This window comes from Piliocolobus tephrosceles, chromosome 10 (genome assembly GCF_002776525.5).
Source record: "Piliocolobus tephrosceles isolate RC106 chromosome 10, ASM277652v3, whole genome shotgun sequence".
In the NCBI taxonomy this organism is placed as follows: Eukaryota; Metazoa; Chordata; class Mammalia; order Primates; family Cercopithecidae; genus Piliocolobus; species Piliocolobus tephrosceles.
The window spans coordinates 13,531,090-13,546,108 of NC_045443.1; the positions used below are offsets into that span (position 1 = coordinate 13,531,090).

At 40.1% G+C, this 15,019-nt stretch overlaps 1 non-coding gene across 1 annotated transcript; it reads right to left on the reverse strand.

The window, feature by feature from the left end:
- Nucleotides 1-204: 204 nt before the first annotated feature.
- On the reverse strand, nt 205-309 carry LOC111552142. Its single transcript, XR_002734558.1, has one exon. It is a non-coding gene; the product is annotated as a U6 spliceosomal RNA (small nuclear RNA).
- Nucleotides 310-15,019: the final 14,710 nt, after the last annotated feature.

The following is a 15,019-nucleotide window of genomic DNA, read 5'->3' on the forward strand; positions in this document are numbered from 1 at the left end:
ATACACTCGGAACATTATTAGAGAAGTATAAATTCACAATGAAAATGTTTTAATTAACACAATTATTACAACTTGATATGTAAGAACATAAAATAAAGCTTTGTAATATATGAGAAAAATTTACAGAATTATACAAGGTATGCTGTCCCCAAAAGGCAAATAAACAAAGAATTGCATGAGGAAAAAAGCATAACAGAAGATTTTTATTGTATGAAATGCTTCATGAACTTGCATGTCATCTTTGTGCAGGGACCATGCTAAATCTTCTCTGTGTTCCAATTTTAATATATGTGCTACTGAAGTGAACACAGAATAGGAGATTTTAATATACTTCTATCATAGGTGTATCTTGCAGAATAAGAATCATAATGACACAAGATTTAAACCGGATTAAAAATCTGACCTATTGAATGGATATAGAACATTGTACCAAAAAATTACAGAAAACATTTCTTTCAGGCACACAAATAATATTTATAAAAGTCTATCATTTCTGGACTTGAGTCAATCTCAATAAATTTTGCTGGATTGAAATTGTATCAAGCATGACTTCTAATAAAAGCAATTAAGAAATTAACAAATAGAATATTCCCATAAAATGGCAAATTTGAACATACTTCTTAATAATCCAAGATGTGTGGACAGATAACAAAGTATAGTGTTTATTAGGACATATTTTGAGTTAAGGAATCATGACAATACTAAAAATGTGAGTGTGCTAGAGCAGGCTCATATCAGCTTGTAAGAGCTGACTGTTAAATATTCAGAAAACTTTCCAACTGGTTGTTAAACCATTTGTAGCTTGAAATTGGTCATGGTGGAGTATTTACAAGGCAAATATGAAGTTGGCATGCTACAAATCAGGCCTTTTTCCTTTTTAATTTTTTTACCGGCTAGTTACCACAAAACCATGGAATGCAGTTAGAACATCAGATAGAGGGAAATGTATAGCCTCAAAGGCATGGATTGGAAAAAAGATGAGAAGTTTCAAGTTCAAAATTAGGAAAAACAAAGCAATATAAATCCGAAGAATGTAGATTAAAAGAAACCAGATAAATTAATGAAATAGAAAAATATTATATAAAATAGAAGAGAGTAAACAAAACCAAAACTTATTTCTTTAAAACTATGACTAAAATGGACAAACCTCTGGTGAAATTGACCAAGGTGAAGAAATAAGGAATATTAATTATATTCCTTATTAGGAATGAAATAATAATAATATTAGGAATAATAATATTAGGAATATTAGGAATAATATTAATATTAGGAATGAAAAAGTGAACATTACTACAGATACAGTACACATTAAGAAGATAATAGGATATATGAAAAACTTAATGCCAGTATGTTTGAAAATAAATATGAAATATATACATCCTTGGAAAAATGTAACTTACCAAAATCTTATTCATGAAGAAATAAGAATCCTGAATTGTTCTTTAATTATTAGAAAAAAATCTTATCTAGTCTAGGCCCAGATGATTTTATCAGTAAGTTCTATAAATGTTTGAGGGAAAAATATTTCCGGTTTATACACATTTCTTCAGACAAAAATGTGTTTTATGAGGTTATATGTAATTTTGATTGTAACACTCAACAAAGCCAAAATGAGAAAAATTAGAGCCCAATCTTATGCATGAATGTAATATAAAATGTAAAGTACAATTAGTAAACTGAAATCAGGAATATATATTTTAAAAAATCATGACTAATTTGGGTTTCCTTAGGAATGCAAGATTAGTGTGACTTTGGAAAAGCAATTCATGTAACTCACCACATTAACAAAAAAAGAAAAGTAGGCCACGCGGCGTGGCTCAAGCCTGTAATCCCAGCACTTTGGGAGGCCGAGACGGGCGGATCACGAGGTCAGGAGATCGAGACCATCCTGGCTGACACGGTGAAACCCCGTCACTACTAAAAATACAAAAAAATTAGCCAGGCGTGGTGGCAGGCGTCTGTAGTCCCAGCTACTTGGGAGGCTGAGGCAGGAGAATGACGCGAACCCGGGAGGTGGAGCTTGAAGTGAGCCAAGATCATGCCACTGCACTCCAGCCTGGGCAACAGAGCAAGACTCTGTCTCAAAAAAAAAAAGGAAAAAAAAAAAAAAAAAAAGAAAATGATGTGATTTTTCACAGACTCAGGGAGATTACTTGGTAAAACTCAACATTCATTCATAAAACTCTTCCCAAAATAGGAATAGAATAAAATGCTCTTAATATGACAAAAGGTATCTACTACAATCTTATTGCAAACATCACATTTAATGTTGAAACTTTGAGAATACTTTTGAAATTTGAAACAAGACAAGAATTCCCACTGTTGTTCCTTCTATTCATTTTTGTTCTGGAGTTCCTTGCTGGCTCAGTAAAATAACAAAAAGAAATAAAAGGTGTGAGAATTGAAAAGTGGGGAAGAGTGACTGCCACTATTCATAGATGAGATCTGTAGAAAATCCAAAGGAATTCATAGGAAAATTATTATAATTAATTTGAGAGTTTGACATGGTTCTAGCATTCACATTCAATACCCAAACAATAAATTTAATTCATATAATCAAGCACGAAATTGAAAATGAAATAAAAGTGCTACTATTTATAATAATAGCATAAAACAAGATGATATCCTTGGGAATAAAACTAACAAAATATTTCTGTTTAAGACTTCTCCCAAGAAAATTAAAAGTATTATTGAAACACTAAAAGGGAAAACAATAAGTAGATTGTGTACTAAGTTTATAATCAGAATAGTTGATTTTTATAAAAATGTCACTTGAATTCTAAGTTCCACACAAACCCAAACAAAACTTCATGAATTTGTATTTTTTCTTTAACTTGGCAGACTGATTCTAAAATTTATATGAATATGCAAAAAGTTAGAATATCCAAGACACTCTTGAAGTAGAACTCACTAGCCGTATCATATATCAAGATTAGTGGGAAAAGCAAGGATTTTTCAACAAATTACTGGAGCAATTAGGTACCCACATGGGAAAAAAGTGTGATCTTGACCTCATACCATACTAGGAAAGTCAGTTTAAGTGGATTAAAGAATATGGGTGGAAGAAAAATCAATTACAAAAGATATGACATCAGAAAAAAAAAATAAACCACAGAGTTGGAGAAAATATTTTTAGCTTCTATGACAGAGTAGTATCAGAAACATTTAATGAATTCCTCTAAATCACTAAGGAAAAAGCAAACCAATTTTCCCATTTTACCCAATGGGACAAATGACTGAAGGCTTAAACAGATGCTGTACAAAAAGGAAATGCAAATGGAGCTAAAGATAAGATTAATCAGTAAATCAAATATAGTCATAAAAGGATTTCTTACATACTTACTCCATGGGCAAAAGCTAGGAAGGTCTGACCATGAAAAGGTAGTGGAAAATTGGAAGTTCTTCCACCGCTGGTGAGAGTATAAGTTGGTGCAACTACTTGGAAATCAGTTTGGCATTAGTGTATTGCTTTTAAATATACACACCCAGAAATATAATCCTGGGTATACACCCTAGCAATTTTGTGCATATATGTACCAATCAACCTTTACAAGAATGTTCATGGCAGCACTGTTCATAATAACTCTAGCATTGATACAATCTAGATACTCATAAACAGAATAGATGAATTATACTTTGTAGTATATTCACACAATGAAATACCGTCCAGCAATAATAGTGCCCCAGCTCCACAGTACATGCAAGTCTCAAACACAATATCAAATGAAAGAAATGAGATTCAAATAATACAGAATGATTCCATTTATATACATTTCCAAAAGAGGGAACAAGACTTTAGAGTTGCATCATGAGTGGCAAAACCATAAAAAGCAAAGAAATGACGATCACAAAAGTCAATATTGTAGTGACCTCTGAGAGGAAATGGTAGAGTAGCAATCAGGAAGAGGACATATATGACCTTCTATGGTGAAAGTTCCTTTTTGGCCTGGCTGGTGGACATGTGGGTGTCCTCTGTATTTTATTTGTTAAGCTGCATATGTGTTTTATGTACTTTTTTGCATATACACCCATACATCATAACTTTGTTACAGTAAAAAGGTAGAGGAAGATTAAATTACCATCCCTGGATGGCAGTGTCCCTCTGCTAATGGCTGTGGAAGGTACTTTATCCACAGAAGTGAGTAGCCTGGGTAAACTTTGAAGAATACATGGGGAAAAAAACAAAAAAAAATCCAAAAACCCCAGAGCAGTCCATCTGGGAGCCAAGGACACCGAGTCTTAAGACTTTTGGAGAGAAGGACTTGAGAAGGAATTTCCTGTTCATTGTTCCAGCTTCTCTTGTAACAAGTCTTGGCCCCAAACAGTCACTTAACACACATCAACTGAGCACCATTAGTGTGCCCGCAACCTGTGCTAGGCGCTGGGGATGCAGAATGCAATAATACTTAGACCTTCAGAGTTTACCACCCATAGAAAAGATGGAGGAGGAAACCAATGATTACAGTAGGGTGCAGGCTAGTCTAAGGGCAGGGATGTCTTCCCAGAAGAGATGACACCTTAGCTCTGTTGTAGAGGACAATTGTCAGGCAGAGTAGTGAAGGACAGTCCAGGAGAAGGGAACCACATGAGGATAAGAAATAGCAGGTGCATGCTAGAAACAACAGGTCTAGGTGCCTGGAGTGCTCTTTAGCATATGCAGAGCTGACCTTTTATCCTATATTGAAGGATTATTGTTTGAACCTCATCTATCCCTGGCATGCTGCAATGATGGGCTAATTAAATCTAGAAGGTCTTTACTGCTTTAAGAGCCACTGAGAGTATTGCTGGAAGGATATTCTCAAAGCGTTCAAATTAGTGTTAATATTAACACATTTTAACTGAGTGCCTACTATAAACCAAATGGGCACTCAGCTGGCAGACATAGAAGGCAGGAAGTGGGGAAGTTAGATAAAAAGTATTTCTGGTGAGCCTGTAAAATATAAAGGTGATAATACTTTACGTTTATATGGCATTTTGCCATTTTAAAACTTTTCCACAAATATTTGGTTTAAGGAGGAGAGAGCTCTGACTAAGGGTTTTGAGTAGGATTGACACATGCCATACACAGCAGTAGCGGGAGATCTCTGTCATGGACTGCTGACCCCCTAGTCCGGGATTTATTAATGGCTGACAGAGGAAGATGAGACACTCTGTTCTTCTTGTAGCTTTACTAGGTGGACATTACTAGGACTAAAGTGGTTTAGCCTCTCAGGGCTGGATTTTCCCTTTGATAGAATTGCTTTGACATCCTTAGCAGAAAGGTTTTCATAAGGGCCTGCTCAATAGAGTTGTTAGCAATAGAGCAACAGCAATAATAATAATCCTGTAAGTACAATCCAGGCTGAGGCAGCAGGAAAAAAGGCCACAGGAGATGCACTCCTAGGTTTACCCGGAAACAGAGGATGATTGGTGCTATGTAATGCCTTCTCCTTTCAGCACAGTCTCCTGAAAATAGCAAAGAGTTTAAAGTAAAAATATGTGGTTTTAGCATTGGTTCAATCACTACTTAGCTATGTGACCTTAGGCGAGCTATGGAACCTCTCTGAGACTCAATTTTCTTACCTGTAAAATGAGGATGATAACCTCTGCCTGCCTCAGTGATCATGGGATGGAAATTAGATTAGTGTCTGTGAAACGTGTTTCCAATGGAAAAGCTTGTCTCAAAAGAAAGAAATAAAGTTTTTGTTGTTTGTTCTAACTCAGCCCTTTTATAGGATCTGCTTGGTAGCTCTATTGTCAGGCAGAGTTTATTAGAGTTTATTTCTTATATTTTGTCTCCTGCAAGGTAGCTCCCTATTCTGTCTACCAAATAGCAAATTCCTACATTGTTTCTTTATTGTTTGACACTTAGGTTCTCAGCCAAATAGTCTGTTTTACTTAAATATTTCAGAGCCTCCTAGCATTTCAAAAGAGTGTTTTTAAAAATCAGTTATGAAAAAACCAGATTAGTAAATATAGGAACAATTGCTCATTTTTCTAGGCTCAGCAGTTATCTATTGAATTGTACACATGCAGAGAGAAAAAACAAAAATAATAAAACTCATTAACTTGGGAACAGAAATAGGAATTATCTATAAATCTGCTAATCAGTTCTGGCCCTTGGTGGTTAATTTTACCTCCACCTGAAAGCCAGGTTTGGAAAGGACAGATCCGAAGAAAGTTTTTGTTCTCCTAAACAGCGGGTCGGAAGCAGTCTCTGCTGCAAACTGATAGTCTTGTTGTAAGACGCATAGCGCCAGGGGTTCCCTACAGCTTTGAAAAGCAGAAACCTGGAGGTTCTCACTGACTTTGAATTCTGGATCTTGACTTCCCTTTCTTTTGTAATGTTACAGCCCCACTGAGCTTGGTTCTAGAGGACATTTGATTAAAATGTTATTTTTAGCAAATACATAATTTCCTGCATTAAAATTCAAAAACCCAAGAGGACAGCTTAGGCTTGTAACTGTGCGATGCTGTTGGCCACTGGTGTCCAGCAGAATCTGAACAAGAAGAAAGGGGGAAAAGAGTCCAGCCCACGAAATGTGTCCTAACCTTGAGAAAATGTTGTCAAAGTCCCGGTCTCCAAATACACCACCTTCCTTGGTGCTCACCAGCATTCATAACCCCCTCTACTGGGAACCCATTGTCCAAGGGACATGTCGTTTTCCAGACTGAGGAACAGCTCTGGAGATGGGTTGTGGCCCAGATGTCAGGCGATGGGCAGGCTGCGGAGAAGGAGAAGGTGCTGAGTTCCCTGCCTGGTTCAGCACAGGCCTAAATTTGCTGTGATGCGATTCAGCGTGTGCTGCCCCGACACTGAATATAGTCACAGCTCTGAGTCAGCCTCTGGCCCCATTTTCTCATGGCTTTAGAAGCCATGTGCTGCTGGGGGCAGACATGGACACCAGTGTCCCAGCAGGATTCACTTGCTCCTGGTGTCAGATCAAGGTCCTCACAGGGCTGGACCTCCTTCCAAAGATGCACTGGCCCACTTGGCAGGAGACCAAACGTCTTTGATGTCTGTGAACTTTGAGCAATAGAAAGTCCTTTCTGGTTAATTTAGATTAATAGAGGTTTATCACGTATAGAACTTGTATATTTCCAGTTTTGAAGGGATTGAAATAAATTTCCTATGCCCTTACTGCATTTCTAGTGCTTAGGTCTGTATCTTAAGATGTTTAAAACCTGGCCGGGTGTGGTGGCTCACCCCTGTAATCCAGCACTTTGGGAGGCCAAGGTGGGTGGATCACCTGAGGTCAGGGGTTCGAGACAAGCCTGGCCAACATGATGAAACCCTGTCTCTACTAAAAATACAAAAATCAGCTGGGCCTGGTGGCAGGTGCCTATAATCCCAGATACTCGGGGGGGGGGGGGGGGGGGGGGGGGGGGGGGGGGGGGCGGGTGGTGGCTGAGGCAGGAGGGCTGAGGCAGGAGAATCCCTTAAACCTGGGGGGCAGAAGTTGCAGTGAGCCACATTGGATCACTGCACTCCAGCCTGGACATCACACACACGTGTGTGTGTGTGTATGTGTATGGTAAGCAGTTTAAAACACAAGAAACAATTAAGCCCTGACCAGGAAGGAAATTGGGATTCAGACAAGACAGCAATCAAGGAGAGAGTTGTGATCTGAGATGATTTTCCAGAGTAGGTAAGGTGTTCTGGGGCTTTGAAGCATCAGTAGGATTTACCTGGGTTAGAAGGAGGAAAAACAGGAATGGCAGGGAAGTGAGAATAAGTGCATAGTTCTTACAAAAAAAAAAAAAAAAAAGAATAATTTAATCTTTCTTTGCCTGCTCAGATGTCTTTACAGAAATCCAGGATCCTTCTAGATCATGATGGGTAGTGTGCAGAAGCATCAATTAGGAGTGTGCCAGGTGAGAGACAGTGTTGACAGCTTTCACTTCAGTTCAGTTCCCAGGTCTCCTTTTAGAGACATGAGAATGAATTTTTTTTTTTTTTTTTAAGATGGAGTCCTGCTCTGTCACCCAGGCTGGAGTGCAGTGGCACGATCTCGGCTCAGCACAACCTCCACCTCCTGGGTTTGAGCAATTCTCCTGCCCCAGCTTCCTGAGTAATTGGGACTACAGGTGTGTACCACAATGCCTGGCTAATTTTTTGTATTTTTAGTAGAGACAGCATTTCACCAGGTTAGCCAGGATGGTCTTGATCTCTTGACCTTGTGATCTGCCTGCCTCAGCCTCCCAAAGTGCTGGGATTACAGGCGAGAGCCACTGTGCCCCTCCTGAATGCACTTTTTTAAAGTTAAAAAATAGAAACCTAGTGAGAACACCAGAACTGTCTTATTGGGCTTGTGAAAGCACCAGGGTATTTGCATCCTGTCAGGGGAATCAGCCTCTTATCCCCAGATCCACCTCTCACTTACTTGGTAAGCTGGGGTCACAAAGGAAATAGCTTTTTATGTCTTAGCCTGAAAAATTGAACTAATAACAGGTCCCCTTGTGTATAAATAAAGCCACATCAGTGATAAGCATTATGTATACTACTCCTTATGCTGTTGAGGAGAAAAGATTAAAATAGTGTCAAAGAATTATGATGATAATTACATGTGCCTGGAGACGAGGGATTGATTTTCAATTCATTGACAATTTCATAAGCCGTTGCTATTGTCTTAGAATTGGAAGGAACATTCCAACTGGAATTAGAATTGGAAGAAGTTAATCTACTGGAAAAACCTTGGGTTTGGGTTTAGAAAAGCTTGACTTTGAATTCTGAATCACTTACTCTTTGCACCATTTTTCCTTCCTTCATTAAAGAAATATGTACTAACCTCCTATGATGAGTTATAAATTAAGCTTTTGGAGACTCGGTTTCCTCATCAATAAAATAAAGATTAAAGTGTAACTCTCCTGAGGTTACGACAGTGTCTGGCATATAGTAGACCTTAAATGAGTGTTAGTTAGCCTCTTGCAATTAATAGAGGAGGGAATTGAATAAGACATGGCTACTTAGAAAGCTTAAAATGTATGCAGGAGGGTAGTCATGGCAGTGCCGGATTGTAAGAACAGGCAGAATGCAGCTAGAGGTGGGATTATAAATGGGCTGGGATTGTCTGGATGGACAGGAGAGGGTGTATTAAAGGATCGGGGCCATGACAATTGAATGGAGAGTGTGAATCCTGATCTGCTGCTGAAGCGGGTGCCCCAGAAGCAAACATGGTGTGAAATGATGCAAAGTGCCCCATGTCAAACTTTCCCTTGTTTACCACTTAGTTTAAGGTTGGTTTTTTTGGGGAAGGTGCGTGCACGCATTCTTCTTTTCATTTGTTAATTCACTGAAGAAACATTTATTACCCTTCCCTGTGTTGAGCATCTTCCTAGCACTGGGGATGCCATCAAAGAACTTACAGAAGAGAGGAGGAGAAAAACAAGTAAACAGACCTTATAAATTGGTGTGATAAATATTAAGATGGTGATAAGACATATGCCTTAATACCTCCTGAGGGTGGCACGAAACTCAGAGTTGGTCCTAGATTTGCCACTCGCTGGCTTTAGAATCTTAGGAGGATCAAGCCTCCTAACCTTCATTGTCTCCTCTGCCCTCTGCTTTATTGATTTTAGGATCAATTGAAATCGTGTACTGAAGAGCTCTTTGGATTCTGTTACATAAATGTACATTTTAATAATCATCAATGAATCCATCATACTTATGCCACCAGGTCTGACCCTCTTTTAATTTTCCTGTAATAAATAGTGTCTGTCAGACACATTTTATTACCAGCTCCATCTTTCTTGTTCTGGCTTCTTTTTTATTTGAACCTGTTTAATTCTTACCATGTAGTTCTTTCTACCAATGCGGTTGTATCCATGCCTGTGTGACCTGTGGAATTTTAGGGAAGGCTAATACGGTTTTAAACTGCCTTTGGAAAGGGGGAAGAGGACTGATCATTAATGAGGAGAAGACTAAGGCATAAAGAGTTAGACGGAAGAGTTGAAAGAACGATCAAAGCAAGAATGTAGAGGGTGGGGTTGAGCAGCAGAGGGGACAGAGATGGAAATAAAACCCAGAAGAATAGAAAGGGTTGAGAGGAAAAGGCGGAGGAAGAGACAGATGCTGCCTTCCAGCTGGTGGAGGAGAGAAAAAGGTGCCTCCTGTTTAAAACTGCACATATCCCTATCTGTAATATTTCTGCTGATGTCTGAATAGAGAGAGAAATGTATGTGTGTGTGTGTTTGTTAATAACAGCCATCTATTTATAGGTCTTAAATTATACACCATGAAAGCCTCTCTAAGACAAGATGTGTTATTTGGCTGCCAGAAGAAAAAGTTTAAAAAAAAAAAAAAAAAGCAAAAAGAAGCTTCTAGATTTTTCTTGTTTTTCCTTATCCTCTGTCGGCCATATTCTTATAGTTAATGACAACTGTCAAGTCTGTGTTTTGGACCCAAACACCAAAGAAATGAAAAAAAAGTTATTGAAGATCTTTCTGTAAGAGTAGGGGCCTGCATAGTTTTCCTGAGAATTTTGTCCCCCAAATCACATCCTTTTCTAGCTTAATTGGAGGGGAGATCATAACAGTGTCTTTCCCAGCTCCGTTGTATTTCAGAAGGTAAGAATGAGGCCCAGAGGGTGGTCCTGCCCAAGGTCACCCAGCAGGCTGGTGACAGAAGGATGTCTGCTAGTTCGGTCCTATGCTTATTTTACCATGGTGCCCAGAAAGACATCGTTCTGTCTTCCATGCCAATTGACTCCAGTCTTCTTACTCGTATATAAAACCAAGAAGATTCAGTTTACTTTTGCCTCTGATCTTATCTTTCCAGAGCACTGTCTGAATCCCCTAAAGACCTCAAGATAACCTTCAGGTAAAGGGAATTTCACACCTGGTTCCAAGTTCATAGTCAGTAGAATAGAGTGGTTAAGAGCATGGTCTTTGGTGTCAGACTGGAGTCTTCTGGTTACTAAGTTATTCAATCTTAATACCTGTTTCCTCATCAGTAAAATAAGGATAATGACAGAACTTCTCTTGCGAGATGGTTATGGAGTATAAATGAGGTAATATATATAAAGTGCTTAGCAAAAGGGCTGGAATATAGTAGCCCCTCAATCATTTAAAAAACATATTGTCATAACATTCTGATGGGTTACAGAATCCAGGACTCTAATGATAATAGCTCTGATTGCAAGCTTTAAATGAGTAGCCATCACTTTTTAAAAGGTCCCAGTGTACACGATGATGATGGAGGAGATGAAGACCAACAAGTAGCCTGCAGAGTTAAGCTATAGGTAATCAACAATGTCAGTGACAAGGAAGAAAGACCATGGTAGGAAGACCTGGGGAGAAATGGCAAGAAGCAGTCACTGAGTACTGGAGGAGGGATGGACTTGCAGGAAAGAAACCATGTCTTCTGCCCTCCTCCTCTCTATACAAGTCTTGGGATGTCAATTTTGAACTCCTACTATATGCCAGGAGGAGGAACCACTTGCCAAGTTCTGTAGCTGGAAATGCCTTCCTCATCTCACATACCAGTCCTCCAGCCTCCACGCATACATGGTTTGGCTTATGTTCAACTACTTTAGCACCTTTGCTAAAGATTTAACGTTTTCTTCTGTGAAATATTTATGACTGTTTTATTTGATTCAGCAACTCTTCTGTGCTTTGAGAGGCGAGTATGACCACCATTTCAGAGAAGGTGTGTCCAAGACTCTGTGTTCAGTAATTGTCTTCTTATGTCCCAAGGAGGTGGGCCTCTTCCCACCACACCACACAGTTCGATTTCATAACTTTAACCTTTCCTTCTCACATATGCATTCAGAAGCACATGCACACTACACTTTTAAAAATCACCAAAGCATTAGTATTCAGAATATCTGGCTTAGGGTTAAGCTGAACAACACGTTCCTTCTTTTCTTTCTTCGTAGGGGACACAGTCTCTAAAAATCAAGTTCAAGCAGACAGGGAGATATACAAGAAACTTACTATTATTAAAGTCTAACATTTCAGCAAAATTTCCATTCTGCATCTTTTGAAAACAATCCAAAGATAGTATTATATAATTTATCTCCTTTAATTATTTATTACCGTGCTCTGAACTTAGTAGGGTTTCAATAAGTGTAATAAACTGATTAAAAGCATCTTAGAACAGGAGCTGGGATAGGGAGTATTCTTAGGAGGCCTCAAATGTTGATATGCACAGGATTGTTAATAACATTAATAGTTATTTACTGATTATAGATCTCTGTGTAAGGCACGTTATAAACACTAATTCTCAAAACAATCCCAAAAGGTAGGGATTGTTTGTATTTTACAGTTCGGGAAACTGAGGCTTAAAGAAGTTAATCTGCCCAATTCCGAGGCAGGGTGGGAATCTAGGATTCCCTATTTCTGCGTGGCTTTTTGTGGCTCCAAGGTCACTAGATGACTACCTTTCATCACATCGGGTCCAGTGTAGTTTCCTGGCCTACCAAAATGTACTTCCCTTCATTGGCAAAGTCAAGGTCATTCCTTGTGCGTGAGTACGTGTGTGTGTGTGTGTGTGTGTGTGTGTGTGGCGGAGAAGCTCAAATGTGCCCTCAGACCTAGCCGGGAGTCTCTTCCTCAGCTTCAGCAGGGGGTGCCATCCATAGGCTGAGAGTTGGTGGGGCCTGCGTGGGAGACACTGATGGGAGAACTTGAAAAGCAGGAGGGGGGAATCTTCCGTTACTAAGCAAGGATCTAAGAGCTGTTGTCAAGGAAGAATCCCAGGCCTTCCATAAAAGGAAGGCCTCCTTTCTCCTACTGGCAGCAAGTGCTGCCTTGAGCAACGAGTCTGACAGTTTCCCTAGCCCATCTGCACTTGGGCAACTTTGGAAAGGAGGACCCAGGAAGCAGGGTAGGAGGAAATGAGCTGGAACTTAGTGGGTGAGGCCTTGGCCTGAATGCCTGGCAGAGAGCACCATGGAAGGCAGAGTGCGCAGCAAGGGCCTGGAGCTGAGCTCCTCAGCTGAGCCTCACAATGAGTGTCCTGCCCTCCAGCTTTGTCCTCTCCAATCCACCCGGGAAGCTCTACCTGGAAGATTTTCCCAACATGCCACGAGTCTGCCTAAGTGTCCTTCAGCGTTTCCCCATCATCCATTGGGTAAAACCCAGTTTGTTTTGCCTGGCAGAAAAGGCCTTTTTTCTGATCTGACCTTTGCCTGCTTTACCAGTCCATCCATTACCCCAAGTCCCTATCTGGCCATTCCCAAGTTCTTGTCTGCCTTAGACAAGCTAGGTAGTCTCCCCTGGGCCCCTGCACCTTTGCATGTGCTATTTCTTCTCTCTGGACTCCCACCCTGTCACGTGTACCAAAAGCATTACCCGGTGTGGAAGACACATTCAGGGTTTTAGCACAAGCATTTCAAATAATCATCAAGGACAGCTCTCCCACCGACTTGTCAGTTATAACACCACCTGTGGCACTGCTACCTCCTTTCTGAGCCCCCAGCCCACTACAACCCTGGAGGAGCTAGACTTCAAAGACAGGTGGAGTGGGCCTGTTCCCTGGTTAGATTCTGCCCCTCCATTGGTATAGATTGGGCCGCCTGGAATTGCACATGAAAAATGCCAGGCACCAGGGTAGAATCCCTCAACCTCCCTCATCTCATCTCACCCTAAACCTCCTGGGCAGAGTGGAGGGAATAATGAGGTTAAAATTAACATTAGATGTTCAGATCCAAGTTTGAAGCTCAAGTGATTGTTTAAACCTGCAATGATGAAACCCAACCCAAGATACTACTGGGGGAGGAGAAAAGGAGATCGGAAGGCAGTTTTTATGCGGCAAAATTGAGACTTCCCCCAAGATGGCCATATTTGAATCTCATTTCTGATTTTTGACTGATAGTTCCCTTGTCTCTTTACTCTCTCAAGCATATGTGGAGAGATGTGCTTCAGGGGTTATGGAAACAGCTGCGTGTACAGCACACATCCTTTCAGGGCTGATGATTCATCGTAAGCTTTCACCATAGGTTTCCCTTTCGTATTACAAATAAGTAGTGAATTTCTGTGCTGACTGAAGCATCTGCATTATCTCATGAAATCTTTTCAACCACGCAAGTTCATTTTATTTTGCCCATTTTTTAACAGATGAGGCTCAGAACCACTTGCTCAAGGTCAAAAATCTGGCAAATTCTGAGACCATCAAAGATACCCTTGACTCCCAAGTCCATACTCATTCCATTGTACTACTGTTAAATTTAGGTGTTTTTTTTTTTTTTTTTAACAAAAAGCACTTATGAAGTGCCCACTGTGTACAAGACACTGTGCTCAGAGCCAGGAAACATAAAGAAGGATGCCCAATTCCTGCTGCTGTGTAGTTCACATTATGCTGGGGGAGATGTGCTATGGAAAATTAGTTCAATGGGATATTGCGAACATCAGGAGCCAATGAGAGCACAGAAGAGGGGCACTCAAACCCACTATGAGGGGGCAGCACCTAATATAAAAAGCTGGATTTTAAGTATGAGTTTACCAAAGTGAGGGACATGGTATGAAAAGAGATGATTCCCAGAGATGACCAAGGAGCCCAGGCACAGTCTCTCCATTGGTACAGATTGGGCTGCCTGGTTATCATGTCACCTTTCCCCTCCCTATGTGACAGAACTATCACGTGTTTGCTCTTTAGTCTCAATCTGGGCCAATGTCTTATTTCTCTTGGTGTTTTTATTTGTTAAGGTTTATCTCAAAGTAAGGAACAGAACACATTGTCAAGGAGAAATTTTAGGTACTCTCTGGGGAGAGGAGGAAGATGGGGGAGGATTATTTTAAGGAGCAAGAAGTCTATTTCCTGGATCCTAGAAATGGTGCCACATGGACTGATACCTGTTGCACCTGCCCTAGGGCTGGTCCTGCAAGGTGCTGGAAGAGAACACATATAATCACAGTGATGAGGACATGCATGAAGCTTGTGTCAAGGTGAATGTGGCTGACGAAAAGGGAGGACATTTCTCCTTACAAAACTCTATATAATCAGAAGCTGGATTTGCTCAGTGATGTTTGGGTTTTATAGCTCCCACTTACAGCTATAAAAAAGGCTTTGCTTTTGAAATTCCTGCAGGAAAACGGATTT